Source organism: Ambystoma mexicanum, chromosome 4p, assembly GCF_040938575.1.
Source record: "Ambystoma mexicanum isolate Mex_15411 chromosome 4p, UKY_AmexF1_1, whole genome shotgun sequence".
Lineage (NCBI taxonomy): Eukaryota > Metazoa > Chordata > Amphibia > Caudata > Ambystomatidae > Ambystoma > Ambystoma mexicanum.
The window spans coordinates 1,270,664,940-1,270,678,451 of record NC_090927.1 but is presented as its reverse complement, the minus strand read 5'-3'; the positions used below and the strand labels follow the sequence as shown (position 1 = coordinate 1,270,678,451).

At 57.3% G+C, this 13,512-nt stretch overlaps 8 pseudogenes; all 8 read right to left on the bottom strand.

Annotated features, from left to right (window-relative positions):
- Positions 1 to 6,542: 6,542 nt before the first annotated feature.
- On the bottom strand, positions 6,543 to 6,662 carry LOC138459406 (5S ribosomal RNA; annotated as a pseudogene).
- A 106-nt stretch (positions 6,663 to 6,768) lies between these two features.
- On the bottom strand, positions 6,769 to 6,887 carry LOC138455437 (5S ribosomal RNA; annotated as a pseudogene).
- A 107-nt stretch (positions 6,888 to 6,994) lies between these two features.
- Positions 6,995 to 7,113, bottom strand: LOC138459453 (5S ribosomal RNA; annotated as a pseudogene).
- Positions 7,114 to 7,220: 107 nt separating this feature from the next.
- On the bottom strand, positions 7,221 to 7,339 carry LOC138458248 (5S ribosomal RNA; annotated as a pseudogene).
- A 106-nt stretch (positions 7,340 to 7,445) lies between these two features.
- On the bottom strand, positions 7,446 to 7,564 carry LOC138456497 (5S ribosomal RNA; annotated as a pseudogene).
- A 313-nt stretch (positions 7,565 to 7,877) lies between these two features.
- On the bottom strand, positions 7,878 to 7,996 carry LOC138458064 (5S ribosomal RNA; annotated as a pseudogene).
- A 106-nt stretch (positions 7,997 to 8,102) lies between these two features.
- On the bottom strand, positions 8,103 to 8,221 carry LOC138459812 (5S ribosomal RNA; annotated as a pseudogene).
- A 586-nt stretch (positions 8,222 to 8,807) lies between these two features.
- LOC138459736 (5S ribosomal RNA) lies at positions 8,808 to 8,926 on the bottom strand (annotated as a pseudogene).
- Between the last annotated feature and the right edge of the window lie 4,586 nt (positions 8,927 to 13,512).

Here is a 13,512-nt window from a genome sequence, read left to right as displayed (position 1 = left end):
TTAAGCATCTAGTCGGCTAGACCATGCAGTTTTGAAAGACAATTGAGAAATTGCTCACTTCCTGAACATGGAGTAGAAAAAATGACTACAGCACCTGGTATTCCCAGGCAGTCTCCCATCCAGGTACTAAATGGGCCTAACACTGCTTAGGTTCTGAAATCAGACAAGAGCTGGCGCACTTGAGTATTACTCATATGCAGTTGCATTTAGTAAGATAAGCCATAATGCCACTTGCATCATAAAACCACGCTCATCACTCGATCAGCGCTCGATCAAGCGCGATATATAAGACTTGTGGGCCCACTCAGGACTCCTATGTCTAGTAGGATAAATGTACTCCATCCAACCTGTTTCTGTTGCAGGGAGTTGGAGAAAACAACCAATACAATAATGGATTTCTTTCAAGCCTCTTTATGGACTCAATATTCTCCAGCATGGGGTCTGGCATGGATTCACATGCTCATGAATATTCCCCGTCGTCAGGCTGGGAATCCTCGGTAAAGAAAAAACCGGTATCAGTTTCGTTTCTGATCTGTCTTTCGTAGTAATAACCAATCACTGGTCTCTGCGTCATACTGACCACAGCCAATGACTGCCCTCTACCTAAGCACCGCCTCTGGCAGCCATCTTCAGATTTTTACCGCACGTTCATGTGTTGGGATCCTCGTGCTATTGCTCTCGAGCGTTAGTGCTATTTTTTCACGTTTTTTCTCAAAAACTTCGTTTTTTCGGTCAAAAGAGCCTCAAGCTCCACCGACTCTCCATCCGATCAACGGGGACCCGTGTCGGATTCGTCTGCGCCCCTCAAGGGTGAAGATTTCGTCGAGCTACGCTTTTGGAGGACTCCAGAAGTTTCTCAGGCCCGGACATGGCCCAGGAGAAGGGAAGCTCGACGCCCGGAAAGCTGTTCAGGATCTGCCCTGGATGCCAGCTCCAGAACGTCTTTAAGGAGGAAGAACACTCCTTTGTCTCTACTGCTTACATGAGGACAAGACGCACGTTGAGAAGGACTGTGCGTTTTGCGGCAACATGTCGGAGCGGACCATGAAGGACCGCCATCAACGTCTCGCCAACTGGCTGGAAGGGAAGAGCCCGTCCGGCGAGAAGAAGAGGAAGAAATCCGAGCGGTCTTCTAAGACCTTTGAGGACGCCCCGGCGACGGGGGTCCAACATAAGGCCAAGCACCGCGAGTCCGCTGGCACCGGGAGCGCCGAACGGTCGGGTTCTACGGGCGCCAGGCTGGGCGCACCCTCCCTGGCACCATCAACCATGAGCCAACGCTCTGGGTCGGTTAAGAGGAAGGCCGAGCACCCGGCGAGGCTCCTGGAGAGGCCCCGGTCGAGCTCGAAGGCGGAGGGGGAGCGAGGCAGTGTCCCCCCCCTCAAGGATAAGGCGGTGAGCGCACCTAAGGTGGTGAAGGCCTTAATCCATCCGGCCAAGCCCTCTATCGAAGCTGTCGCGGCGGCCCTGGCTCAGCCTGTGGAGGCTACACCAGTGGTGGCGACCTCGGGGCTCAGAGTCTCCCTGCCACCTCGGAGGGAGTACTCTTTTGTGCCCATCGATAGGACCCCCGTGAAATTCCCCGTGGGGAAGAAAAAGGGGGGGCAGGGCGTCGTCGTAGATTCGGCCTCAACCTCGGAGGAGGAGCTGGTCGAGGTCTTAAGCCACGGCCTCGGCGTGGAAGAAGACCGGCCCGTCGGGATGGATCCCGACGCAGGTGACGACGACATCGTCGAGGGTACCGAAGGGGCCCCTGATCTCCCGCCGGATTCCCCTCTGCCAGCGCCGCGAGACAGCTCGACGGCCATTTTGTTGGCTATACAGTCCTTATGCTCAGAGATAAGGACGAGACTACCGTTGCCGACGGAACCTCTCCCGTCGGGGGACCCAGAACCGGGACCTTCTGGGGTTCCCCCTACCAAGAAAAGAAGGATCCACCCTCCTCCTCCTTTTCAGCCGTCGCGCCCCTTCCAGCCCTCCTCCCCTTCCACCCGGGGGGATGATACGGGGACTGACACGGCAGCGACGGGTACGGACGACGAGGTATACGACGAGGATGTACCGTCGTCGCCTCCCACCAGGGCTTCTCCGCCCGACGAGATTGGATCGTTCCACTCCATGATCGCCAGGGCATCCGAGCTTTTCCAACTCTGCCCTGAGGAGAAGAAGAAGGAAGGTTTCCTTTATCAGCGGCGCGAGGCCAAGAGGAAGACGGTCCTCGCAGTGCCTCTATTGGACGACATTTGGGATGAGGGCCTCACCCTCCTCAAGAACCCTTCCACGACGCCAGCTAGAAGAGACCGGTACGAGAAAAAGTACCGGGTCCCGGACACGCCCCCCCCTGTGCCTCCGGGCGCAGCCTACCCCGGACTCCGTCGTCTCCGCGGCGGCCAGGAAGAAAGCGGGGGGGGGTGCGGCCTCCATATCGACTTCCCCACCGGACGGCGAGGGAAAGAAATTGGACGCTATGGGACGCAGGGTCATCTCGTCTGCAGCGACGACGATCAAAGCTGCCAACGCCTTGGCTATCGTGGCCCGATACGACAGGGAGCTCTGGTACAAACTGGCTCCCCTGCTGGACTTCTTGCCGGACGACAAGAGGGCAGAGGCCCTGGAGATCCTGCAGGAAGGTGAGGTGGCTTCGGACCACGCCATTACCGTTGCGACGGACATCGCCGACACTGGGTTCCGCCAGTTGGGCAACGGCGTTTGCCTTAGGCGGCGTGGATGGCTCAAGGCTACGGACTTCCGTCAAGACGTTCAGACCAGAGTCCTGGACATGCCCTTCGATGGGAACAACCTGTTTGGGAAAATAGTGGACGATTCCCTTCAGGCCATTAAGGCGGACACCGAGACGGCCCGGGCCCTTGGAGTTCTGCAACAACGACGGACGCCCTTTCGGAGCAGCGGAGGCAAGGGCGCCTCCAAAGGTTCCGGCGGCGGTTTCTCCTCCTACCGTCAAGCGGCCCGCTCGTCGTCTCAGGAGGCCTACAGAGGACGAGGCAAGTCTGGCGGACCCCGCCGTCGTCGCCAAGGACAAGGCGGCAAAGCCTCGTCGAAGCAGGATTGAACCGGGCGTGGGGTCGGGCCCCCACCGAAGCACCCCGGTGGGAGGCCGGCTGGCGAGCTTCGTCAGCGTGTGGGAGTCCATCTCCACCGACCGTTGGGTGCTGGACGCCTTGGCCCGGGGCCACGCGCTCGAGTTTCAAAGAAAGTGTCCGCGCGTCCCCCCCGTGGCCAGGAAAGAACTTCACGTCCCTCAACTTCTCCTGGAGGTAAAGGCGATGCTCAGGAAGGGCGCCATCGAACTCGTCCCAAAGAGGCTTCGGGGCTCCGGAGTTTACTCGAGATACTTCCTCGTGAAGAAGAAGACGGGGAGATGGCGCCCCATCCTGGACCTGCGACGTCTGAACAAGTTCATCAAGGCGCAAAAGTTCCGGATGGTCACCCTCCAGCACGTCCTGGGTCAGCTGGAGAAAGGAGACTTCCTGTCGTCGTTGGATTTGGAGGATGCCTACTTCCATATTCCCATCCTGAAGGGGCACCGAAAATTCCTCAGGTTTGTGGTCCAAGGGCGTCATTACCAGTTCAAAGCCCTACCCTTCGGACTACGGTCGGCACCCAGGGTGTTCACCAAGTGCCTCGCACCGGTGGCGGCGCAGCTGCGCCGCGAAGGGATCCACGTCTACCCCTACCTGGACGACTGGCTCATCCGAGCCAAGACAAGGGAGCTCGCCGTGGTTCACACGGCAAGGACCGTCCAACTTCTCACGGACCTGGGATTCTCCGTGAACTACGCCAAATCCCACCTGGTACCCGCGCAAGACGCTCTGTTTCTGGGAGCGAGGCTCAACACAGTGTCCCTTCTGGCCTCCCCGTCGGAGGAGAGGACCAGGACCATCCTGGGCAAGGTGCAGCGGATGTTGGTGGCCGACGCGGCCAAGGTGAGGTCCATCAAGTCCCTCCTCGGAATGATGTCTTCCTGCATCTACCTCATTCCCATGTGCAGGCTCCGGATGCGCCCGTTGCAGGAGTTCCTGGACGCGCGTTGGATCCAAACGACGGGCAGCTTCGAGGAAAGAATCACACTCGACGAGAGTTTCCGACGAGCGATCCGGTGGTGGGGCACCCGCGCGCATCTGACGGCAGGCATGGACTTCCAGACCCCAGCCCACCAGGAGACAGTGACCACGGATGCCTCCCTGGAAGGGTGGGGAGCGCACACCGAAAATCTGCACGCAAGAGCCCTTTGGCTCCCGACGGAGAAATCCTTACATATCAATGTCCTGGAGCTCCGTGCAGTGTTTTGGGCCCTCAGGTCCTTCCTTCCGTCCCTCAAGGGCAAGGTGGTGAGGATCTTCACCGACAACACCACCACCATGTTTTACATCAGGAAACAGGGCGGAACCAGGTCCCCAGCCCTGTCCAAGGAGGCGCAGGATCTGTGGCATTGGGCCGTCGCCCAAGGGATGTTTCTGGTGCCGTTTCATCTGGCAGGGATAAAAAACACCATCGCCGACTCACTCAGCAGGGAGCTGCGCTCGTGCCACGAGTGGGAACTACGGCAGGATCTAGTGGATCGCCTCTTCCGACGGTGGGGCACACCCCAGATCGACCTGTTCGCGACGGCGACGAACACCAAGTGCCGGAGGTTCGCCAGCAGGTTTCCCCAGACGAGGAGCATGGGCGATGCTTTCTCGTTCCCCTGGGAGGGCCTGTTCCTCTACGCGTTCCCTCCCTTGCCTCTGCTAATCCGGCTCGTCAACCAGCTCAAGAGGTCACGGTGCAGGATGATCCTCGTCGCACCTGCGTGGCCGAGGCAGATATGGTTCCCGGACCTTCTGGACTTGTCAGCGTCCCCGCCAATCAAGCTGCCGGCGGACGCGGATCTACTCTCCAGGGAAGGAGGCGCCATCCTCCACCACGACCCGAAGTCGGTGAACTTGCAGGCCTGGCTCCTGCAGCGCTAGAGTTTGGAGGATACGACATACCGGCCGACTGCAGAGAGGTTCTTGCAAAGGCCAGGGCGTCCTCGACTCTTAAATGCTACGGACACAAATGGAAGAGGTTCTCTGTCTGGTGCCACGCACAGAAGATTAACCCTCTACGGATTACGGCTCCCCAAGTACTGCCGTACCTGCTGACGCTGGCCAAAGCTGGACTGGCACACGCGTCCATCAAGATTCATCTTGCTGCGATCTCCCGATACACCAGAACCACGGGGTGGACGTCCTTGTGGTCTCATCGTCTGGTGAAAGAGTTCATGAAGGGACTGTTCAGATCGTTCCCGCCGGTGAAGGCTCCGGCCCCGGCGTGGGAGCTCAACGTGGTGCTGACCAAGCTCATGGGACCTCCGTTCGAGCCTCTGCACTCGGCTCTGTTGAAGTTTCTATCGTGGAAAACTGCTTTTCTTGTGGCCATCACCTCCGCACGACGAGTGGGAGAGATCCAGGCCCTTTCCTGCAAGGCCCCGTACTTGACTTTCCACGAGACGAGGGTAGTGCTCAGGACGCACCCCTCCTTCATGCCCAAGGTACCGTCGGACTTCCATCTCAACGAACCCTTGGTGTTGCCTGTATTCTTCCCGTCGCCTTCGTCGCCGGCTGAGAGGACTTTGCACTCGCTGGATGTAGCTAGAGCGCTGAAGTTCTACGTGGACCGCACAAAGTGTTTTCGGAAGACGTCACAACTCTTTGTGAACTTTGGACCTGTCAATCAGGGGAAGGCTCTCTCGAAGGCTTCCATTTCCAGATGGCTCTCCGGCTGTATCATGTACTGTCATCGGTTGGCAAACCGACCGCTGCCCGGCCGTCCGAGAGCTCATTCCACCAGAGCGATCGCAGCTACCACGGCGTTCCTTTCTGGTGTGCCCCTGCTGGACATATGCAGGGCTGCTACGTGGAGGTCGACGCACACCTTCACGAAGTTCTACTGCGTCGATCGGGATTCCAGGGAGGAGTCCAGGGTCGGCCAAGCAGTGCTGCGCAACCTGTTCGCCTGAGGTGAGCCTGGTGAGGAGGTAAGATGCTTAATGTTGAGTTTGATGCAATGCTTAATGTTGAGCCTTTGCCACCTCCCGTGGTTGTGCATGTGTGTACTGCTATGTATTCTTTATTCATGAGCATGTGAATCCATGCCAGACCCCATGCTGGAGAAGGAACAAGTTACTTACCTGTAACTGTTGTTCTCCAGCATGGGTCTGGCATGGATTCACATGCGAACCCTCCCGCCTACCCCTCTGCGGCTCTTCACTTGGTCATACTGCCACTTCACGTGCTCCAAATCTGAAGATGGCTGCCAGAGGCGGTACTTAGGTAGAGGGCAGTCATTGGCTGTGGTCAGTATGACGCAGAGACCAGTGATTGGTTATTACTACGAAAGACAGATCAGAAACGAAACTGATACTGGTTTTTTCTTTACCGAGGATTCCCAGCCTGACGACGGGGAATATTCATGAGCATGTGAATCCATGCCAGACCCATGCTGGAGAACAACAGTTACAGGTAAGTAACTTGTTCCTTCCTGAACATGGAGCAAAAAAATGCCTACTGCACCTGGTTTTCCCAGGAGGTCTCCCATCCAGGTACTAACTAGTCCCAACACTGCTTAGCTTCCGAGATCAGATGAGAAGGGGGCGCATTCAGTGTGATGTGGCTGTAGGTTTTGGTCCTAGTGAGTTTTGTCCTGATAAGCATCTAGTCGGCTAGACCATGAAGTTTTGAAAGACAATGGAGAAATGGCTCACTTCCGGAACCTGGAGTGCAGAATAACCTACAGCACCTGGTATTCCCAGGCAGTCTACCACCCAGGTACTAGCTAGGCCCAACACTGCTTAGCTTCCGAGATCAGACGAGATCAGGCGCATTCAGTGCGGTGTAGCCGTAGGCTTTGGTCCAAGTGAGTTTTGTCCTGTTAAGCATCTGGTCGGCTAGAACATGCAGTTTTAAAAGACAATTGAGAAATGGCTCACTTCCTGGACATGGAGCACAAAAACAGCCTACAGCACCTGTTATTCCCAGGTAGTCTCCCGTCCCGCTTCTAACTAGGCCCAACACTGCTTAGTTTCCGAGATCAGATGAGATGGGGCGCATTCAGTGTGGTGTGGCCGTAGGTTTTGGTCCTAGTGAGTTTTGTCCTGTTAAGCATCTAGTCGGCTAGACCATGCAATTTTGAAGGACAATTGAGAAATGGCTCACTTCCTGGACATGGAGCACAAAAAAAGCCTACAGCACATTGTATTCCCAGGCGGGCTCCCATCCATGTACTAACTAGGCCCAACACTGCTTGGCGGCTGAAATCAGATGAGATCGGGCGCATTCAGTGTGGTTTGGCCGTAGGCTCTTGTCCTAGTGAATTTTGTCCTGTTAAGCATCTAGTCGGCTAAATCATGCAGTTTTGAAAGACAATTGCGAAATGGCTCCCTTCCTGAACATGGAGCGCAAAAAGGCCTACAGCACCTGGTATTCCTAGGCAGTCTCCCATCCAGGTACTAACTAGGCCCAACACTGCTTAGCGTCTGAGATCAGACTAGATTGGGCGCATTCAGTGTGGTGTGGCCGTAGGCTCTGGTCATAGTGAGTTTTGTCCTGTTAAGCATCTAGTCGGCTAGATCATGCAGTTTTGAAAGAGAATTGGGAAATGGCTCACTTCCTGAACATGGAGCACGAAAAAGCCTACAGCACCTGGTATTCCCAGGTGGTCTCCCATCCAGGTACTAACTAGACCTGACACTGCTGAGCTTCCGAGGCTAGGCGCATTCTCTGTGGTGTTGCTGTAGGCTTTAATCCTGGTGAGTTTTGTCCTTCTAGTCGGCTAGACCATGCAGTTTTGAAAGACAATTGAGAAATGGCTCACTTCCTGGACATGGAGCACAAAAAAGCCTACAGCACCTGTTACTCCCAGGTGGTCTCCCATACAGGTTCTAACTAGGTCCAACACTGCTTAGCTTCCGAGATCAGATGAGATGGGGCGCATTCAGTGTGCTGTGGCCGTAGGCTCTGGTCCTAGTGAATTTTGTCCTGTTAAGCATCTAGTCGGCTAAATCATGCAGTTTTGAAAGACAATTGCGTAATGGCTCCCTTCCTGAACATGGAGCGCAAAAAAGCCTACAGCACCTGGTATTCCCAGGCAGTCTCGCTTCCATGTACTAACTAGGCCCAACACTGCTTAGCGTCTGAGATCAGACGAGATTGGGCGCATTCAGTGTGTTGTGGCCGTAGACTTTGGTCCTTGTGAGTTTTGCCCTGTTAAGCATCTAGTCGGCTAGACCATTCAGTTTTGAAAGACAATTGAGAAATGGCTTACTTCCTGAACATGGAGCACAAAAAAGCCTACAGCAGCTGGCATTCCCAGGTGGTCTCCCATTCAGGTATTTACTAGGCCCGACACTGCTTAGCTTCCAAGATCAGATGAGATCAGGGGCATTCAGTGTGGTCCGACACTGCTTAGCTTCCAAGATCAGATGAGATCAGGGGCATTCAGTGTGGTCTGGCCGTAGGCTCTGGTCCTAGTGAGTTTTGCATTGTTAAGCATCTAGTCGGCTAGACCATGCAGTTTTGAAAGACAATTGAGAAATGGCTCACTTCCTGGACGTGGAGCACAAAAAAGCCTGCAGCACCTGGTATTCCCACCCGGTCCCAACACTGCTTAGCTTCCGACATCAGACAAGATCGGGCGCATTCAGTGTGGTGTGGCCGTAGGCTCTGCTCTTAGTGAGTTTTGCATTGTTATGCATCTAGTCGGCTAGACCATGCAGCTTTGAAAGACAATTGAGAAATGGCTCACTTCCTGAACATGGATCACAAAAAATCCTAGAGCACCTGGAATTCCCAGGCGGTCTCCCATCCAGGTACTAACGAGGCCTAACACTGCTTAGCTTCCAAAGTCAAACAAGATCGGGCACATTCAGTGTGGCGTGGCCATAGGTTTTGGGCTCATTGAGTTTTGTCCTGTTAAGCATCTAGTTGGCTAGACCATGCAGTTTTGAAAGACATTTGAGAAATGGCTCACTTCTCCAGCATGGGGTCTGGCATGGATTCACATGCTCATGAATATTCCCCGTCGTCAGGCTGGGAATCCTCGGTAAAGAAAAAACCAGTATCAGTTTCGTTTCTGATCTGTCTTTCGTAGTAATAACCAATCACTGGTCTCTGCGTCATACTGACCACAGCCAATGACTGCCCTCTACCTAAGCACCGCCTCTGGCAGCCATCTTCAGATTTTTACCGCACGTTCATGTGTTGGGATCCTCGTGCTATTGCTCTCGAGCGTTAGTGCTTTTTTCGCGCTTTTTCACAAAAAAACTTCGATTCTTTCGGTCAAAAGAGCCTCAAGCTCCACCGATCCTACATCCGATCAACGGGGACCCGTGTCGGATTCATCTGTGCCCCTCAAGGGTGAAGATTTCGTCGAGCTACGCTTCGGAGGACTCCAGAAGCTTCTCAGGCCCGGTCTCGGAGATGGCCCAGGAGAAGGGAAGCTCGACGCCCGGAAAGCTGTTCAGGGTCTGCCCTGGATGCCAGCTGCAGAACGTCTTCAAGGAGGACGAACACTCTTTCTGCCTTTACTGCCTTAATGAGGACAAGACGCACGTGGAGAAGGACTGTGCGTTTTGCGGCAACATGTCGGAACGGACCATGAAGGACCGCCATCAACGTCTCGCCAACTGGCTGGAGGGTAAGAGCCCGTCTGGCGAGAAGAAGAAGAAATCCGAGCGGTCTTCTAAGACCTTTGAGGGCGCCCCGGCGACGGGGGCCCAACATAAGGCCAAGCACCGCGAGTCCGCTGGCACCGGGAGCGCCGAACGGTCGGGCTCTACGGGCGCCAGGCAGGGCGCACCCTCCCCGGCACCATCAACCACGAGCCAACGCTCTGGGTCGGGTAAGAGGAAGGCCGAGCACCCGGCGAAGCTCCTGGAGAGGCCCCGGTCGAGCTCTAAGGCAGAGGAGGAGCGTGGCAGTACCCCCTCCCTCAAGGATAAGGCGGTGAGCGCACCTAAGGTGGTGAAGGCCTTGATCCATCCGACCAAGCCCTCTATCGAAACGGTCGCGGCGGCCCTGGCTCAGCCTGTGGTGGCTACACCAGTGGTGGCGACCTCGGCCCAGAATCTCCCTGCCTCCGCGGAGGGAGTCTTCCTTTGTGCCCATCGATAGGACCCCCGTGAAACCCTCCGTGGGGAAGAAGAAGGGGGGGCAGGGCGTCGTCGTAGATTCGGCCTCAACCTCAGAAGAGGAGCTGATCGAGGTCTTAAGCCACGGCCTAGGCGTGGAAGAAGGCCAGCCCGTCGGAATGGACCCCGACGCAGGTGACGACGACGACATCGTCGAGGATACCGACGGGGCCCCTGCTCGCCCGTTGGATTCCCCTCTGCCAGCGCCGCAAGACAACTCGGCGGCCATTTTGTTGGCCATACAGTCCTTATGCTCCGAGATAAGGACGAGGCTACCGTTACCGACGGAGGAACCTCTCCCGTCGGGGGATCCAGAACCGGGACCTTCTGGTGTTCCCCCTACCAAGAAAAGAAGGATCCATCCACCACCTCCTTTTCAACCGTCGCGCCCCGTCCAGCCCTCCTCCCCGTCCACCCGAGGGGATGATACGGGGACTGACACGGCAGCGACGGGTACGGACGACGAGGCATACGACGAGGATTTTCCGTCGTCGCCTCCCACCAGGGCTTCTCCGCCCGACGAGATCGGATCTTTCCACTCCATGATCTCCAGGGCTTCCGAGCTTTTCCAACTCTGCCCTGAGGAGAAGAAAAAGGAAGGCTTCCTTTATCAGCGGCGCGAGGCCAAGAGGAAGACGGTCCTCGCAGTGCCTCTGTTGGACGACATTTGGGATGAGGGCCTTTCCCTCCTCAAGAACCCTTCCACGACGCCAGCTAGAAGAGACCGGTACGAGAAAAAGTACCGGGTCCCGGACACGGCCCCCCTATGCCTCCGGGCGCAGCCTACCCCGGACTCCGTCGTCTCCGCGGCAGCCAGGAAGAAAGCGGGGGGGGGTGCGGCCTCCACATCAACTTCCCCGCCGGACGGCGAGGGAAAGAAATTGGATGCTATGGGACGTAGAGTCATCTCGTCGGCAGCGACGACGATTAAAGCGGCCAACGCCTTGGCTATCGTGGCCCGCTACGACAGGGAGCTCTGGTACAAGATAGCTCCCCTGCTGGATTTTCTGCCGGACGACAAGAGGGCAGAGGCCCTTGAGATCCTGCAGGAAGGTGAGGTGGCGTCGGACCACGCCATCACCGTGGCGACGGACATCGCCGACACTGGGTTCCGCCAGCTGGGCAACGGCGTTTGCCTTCGACGTCGTGGATGGCTCAAAGCTACAGACTTTCGGCAGGACGTCCAGACCAGAGTCCTGGACATGCCCTTCGACGGGAACAACCTGTTTGGGAAGACAGTGGACGATTCCCTTCAGGCCATCAAGGCGGATACTGAGACGGCCAGGGCCCTTGGAGTCCTGCAGCAACGACGAACGCCCTTTCGGAGCGGCGGAGGCAAGGGCGCCTCCAAAGGTTCCGGCGGCGGTTTCGCTTCCTACCGTCAAGCGGCCCGTTCGTCGTCGCAAGAGGCCTACAGAGGACGAGGCAAGTCTAGCGGACCCCGCCGTCGTCGCCAAGGAGGTCAAGGCGGCAAGGCCGCGTCCAAGCAGGATTGAACCGGCCGTGGGGTCGGGCCCCCACCGAAGCACCCCGGTGGGAGGCCGGCTGGCGGGCTTCGTCAGCGTGTGGGAGTCCATCTCCACCGACCGTTGGGTGCTGGACGCCCTGGCCCGGGGCCACACGCTCGAGTTTCAAAGAAGGTGCCCGCGCGTCCCCCCCGTGGCCAGGAAAGAACTTCACGTCCCTCAACTTCTCCTGGAGGTAAAGGCGATGCTCAGAAAGGGCGCCATCGAACTCGTCCCAAAGAGGCTTCGGGGCTCCGGAGTCTACTCGCGATACTTCCTCGTGAAGAAGAAGACGGGAGGATGGCGCCCCATCCTAGACCTGCGACGTCTGAACAAGTTCATCAAGGCGCAGAAGTTCCGGATGGTCACCCTCCAGCACGTCCTGGGTCAGCTGGAGGAAGGAGACTTCCTATCGTCGTTGGATTTGGAGGATGCCTACTTCCACATTCCCATCCTAAAGGGGCACCGAAAATTCCTCAGATTCGTGGTCCAAGGGCGTCATTACCAGTTCAAAGCCCTTCCCTTCGGACTACGGTCGGCACCCAGGGTATTCACCAAGTGCCTCGCACCGGTGGCGGCGCAGCTGCGCCGCGAGGGGATTCACGTCTACCCCTACCTGGACGACTGGCTCATCCGCGCCAAGACGAGGGAGCTCGCCGTGGTCCACACGGCAAGGACCGTCCAACTCCTCACGGACCTGGGATTCTCCGTGAACTACGCCAAATCCCACCTGGTGCCCGCGCAAGTCGCACTGTTTCTGGGAGCGAGGCTCGACACAGTGTCCCTTCTGGCCTCCCCGTCGGAGGAGAGGACCAGGACCATCTTGGGCAAGGTGCAACGGATGTTGGTGGCCGACGCGGCCAAGGTGAGGTCCATCAAGTCCCTCCTCGGGATGATGTCTTCCTGCATCTACCTCATTCCCATGTGCAGGCTCCGGATGCGCCCGTTGCAAGAATTCCTGGATGCGCGCTTGATCCAGACGACGGGCAGCTTCGAGGAAAGGATCAAGCTCGACGAGAGTTTCTGACGAGCGATACGGTGGTGGGGCACCCGCGCGCATCTGACGGCGGGCATGGACTTCCAGACCCCAGCCCACCAGGAGACTGTGACCACGGATGCCTCCCTGGAAGGGTGGGGAGCGCACACCGAAAATCTGCACGCAAGGGGACTCTGGCTCCCGACGGAGAAGTCCCTGCATATCAACGTCCTGGAGCTCCGTGCAGTGTTTTGGGCCCTCAGGTCCTTCCTTCCGTCCCTCAAGGGCAAGGTGGTGAGGATCTTCACCGACAACACCACCACCATGTTTTACATCAGGAAACGGGGCGGAACCAGGTCCCCAGCGCTGTCCAAGGAGGCGCAGGACCTGTGGCATTGGGCCGTCGCCCAAGGGATTTTTCTGGTGCCGTTTCATCTGGCAGGGATAAAAAACACCATCGCCGACTCACTCAGCAGGGAGCTGCGCTCGTGCCACGAGTGGGAACTACGGCAGGATCTGGTGGATCGCCTCTTCCGACGGTGGGGCACACCCCAGATCGACCTGTTCGCGACGGCGACGAACACCAAGTGCCGGAGGTTCGCCAGCAGGTTTCCCCAGACGAGGAGCATGGGCGATGCTTTCTCGTTCCCCTGGGAGGGCCTGTTCCTCTACGCGTTCCCTCCTTTGCCACTGCTAATCCGGCTCGTCAACCAGCTCAAGAGGTCACGGTGCAGGATGATCCTCGTCGCACCTGCGTGGCCGAGGCAGATATGGTTCCCGGACCTTCTGGACTTGTCAACGTCCCCGCCAATCAAGCTGCCGGTGGACGCGGATCTACTCTCCAGGGAAGGAGGCGCCATCCT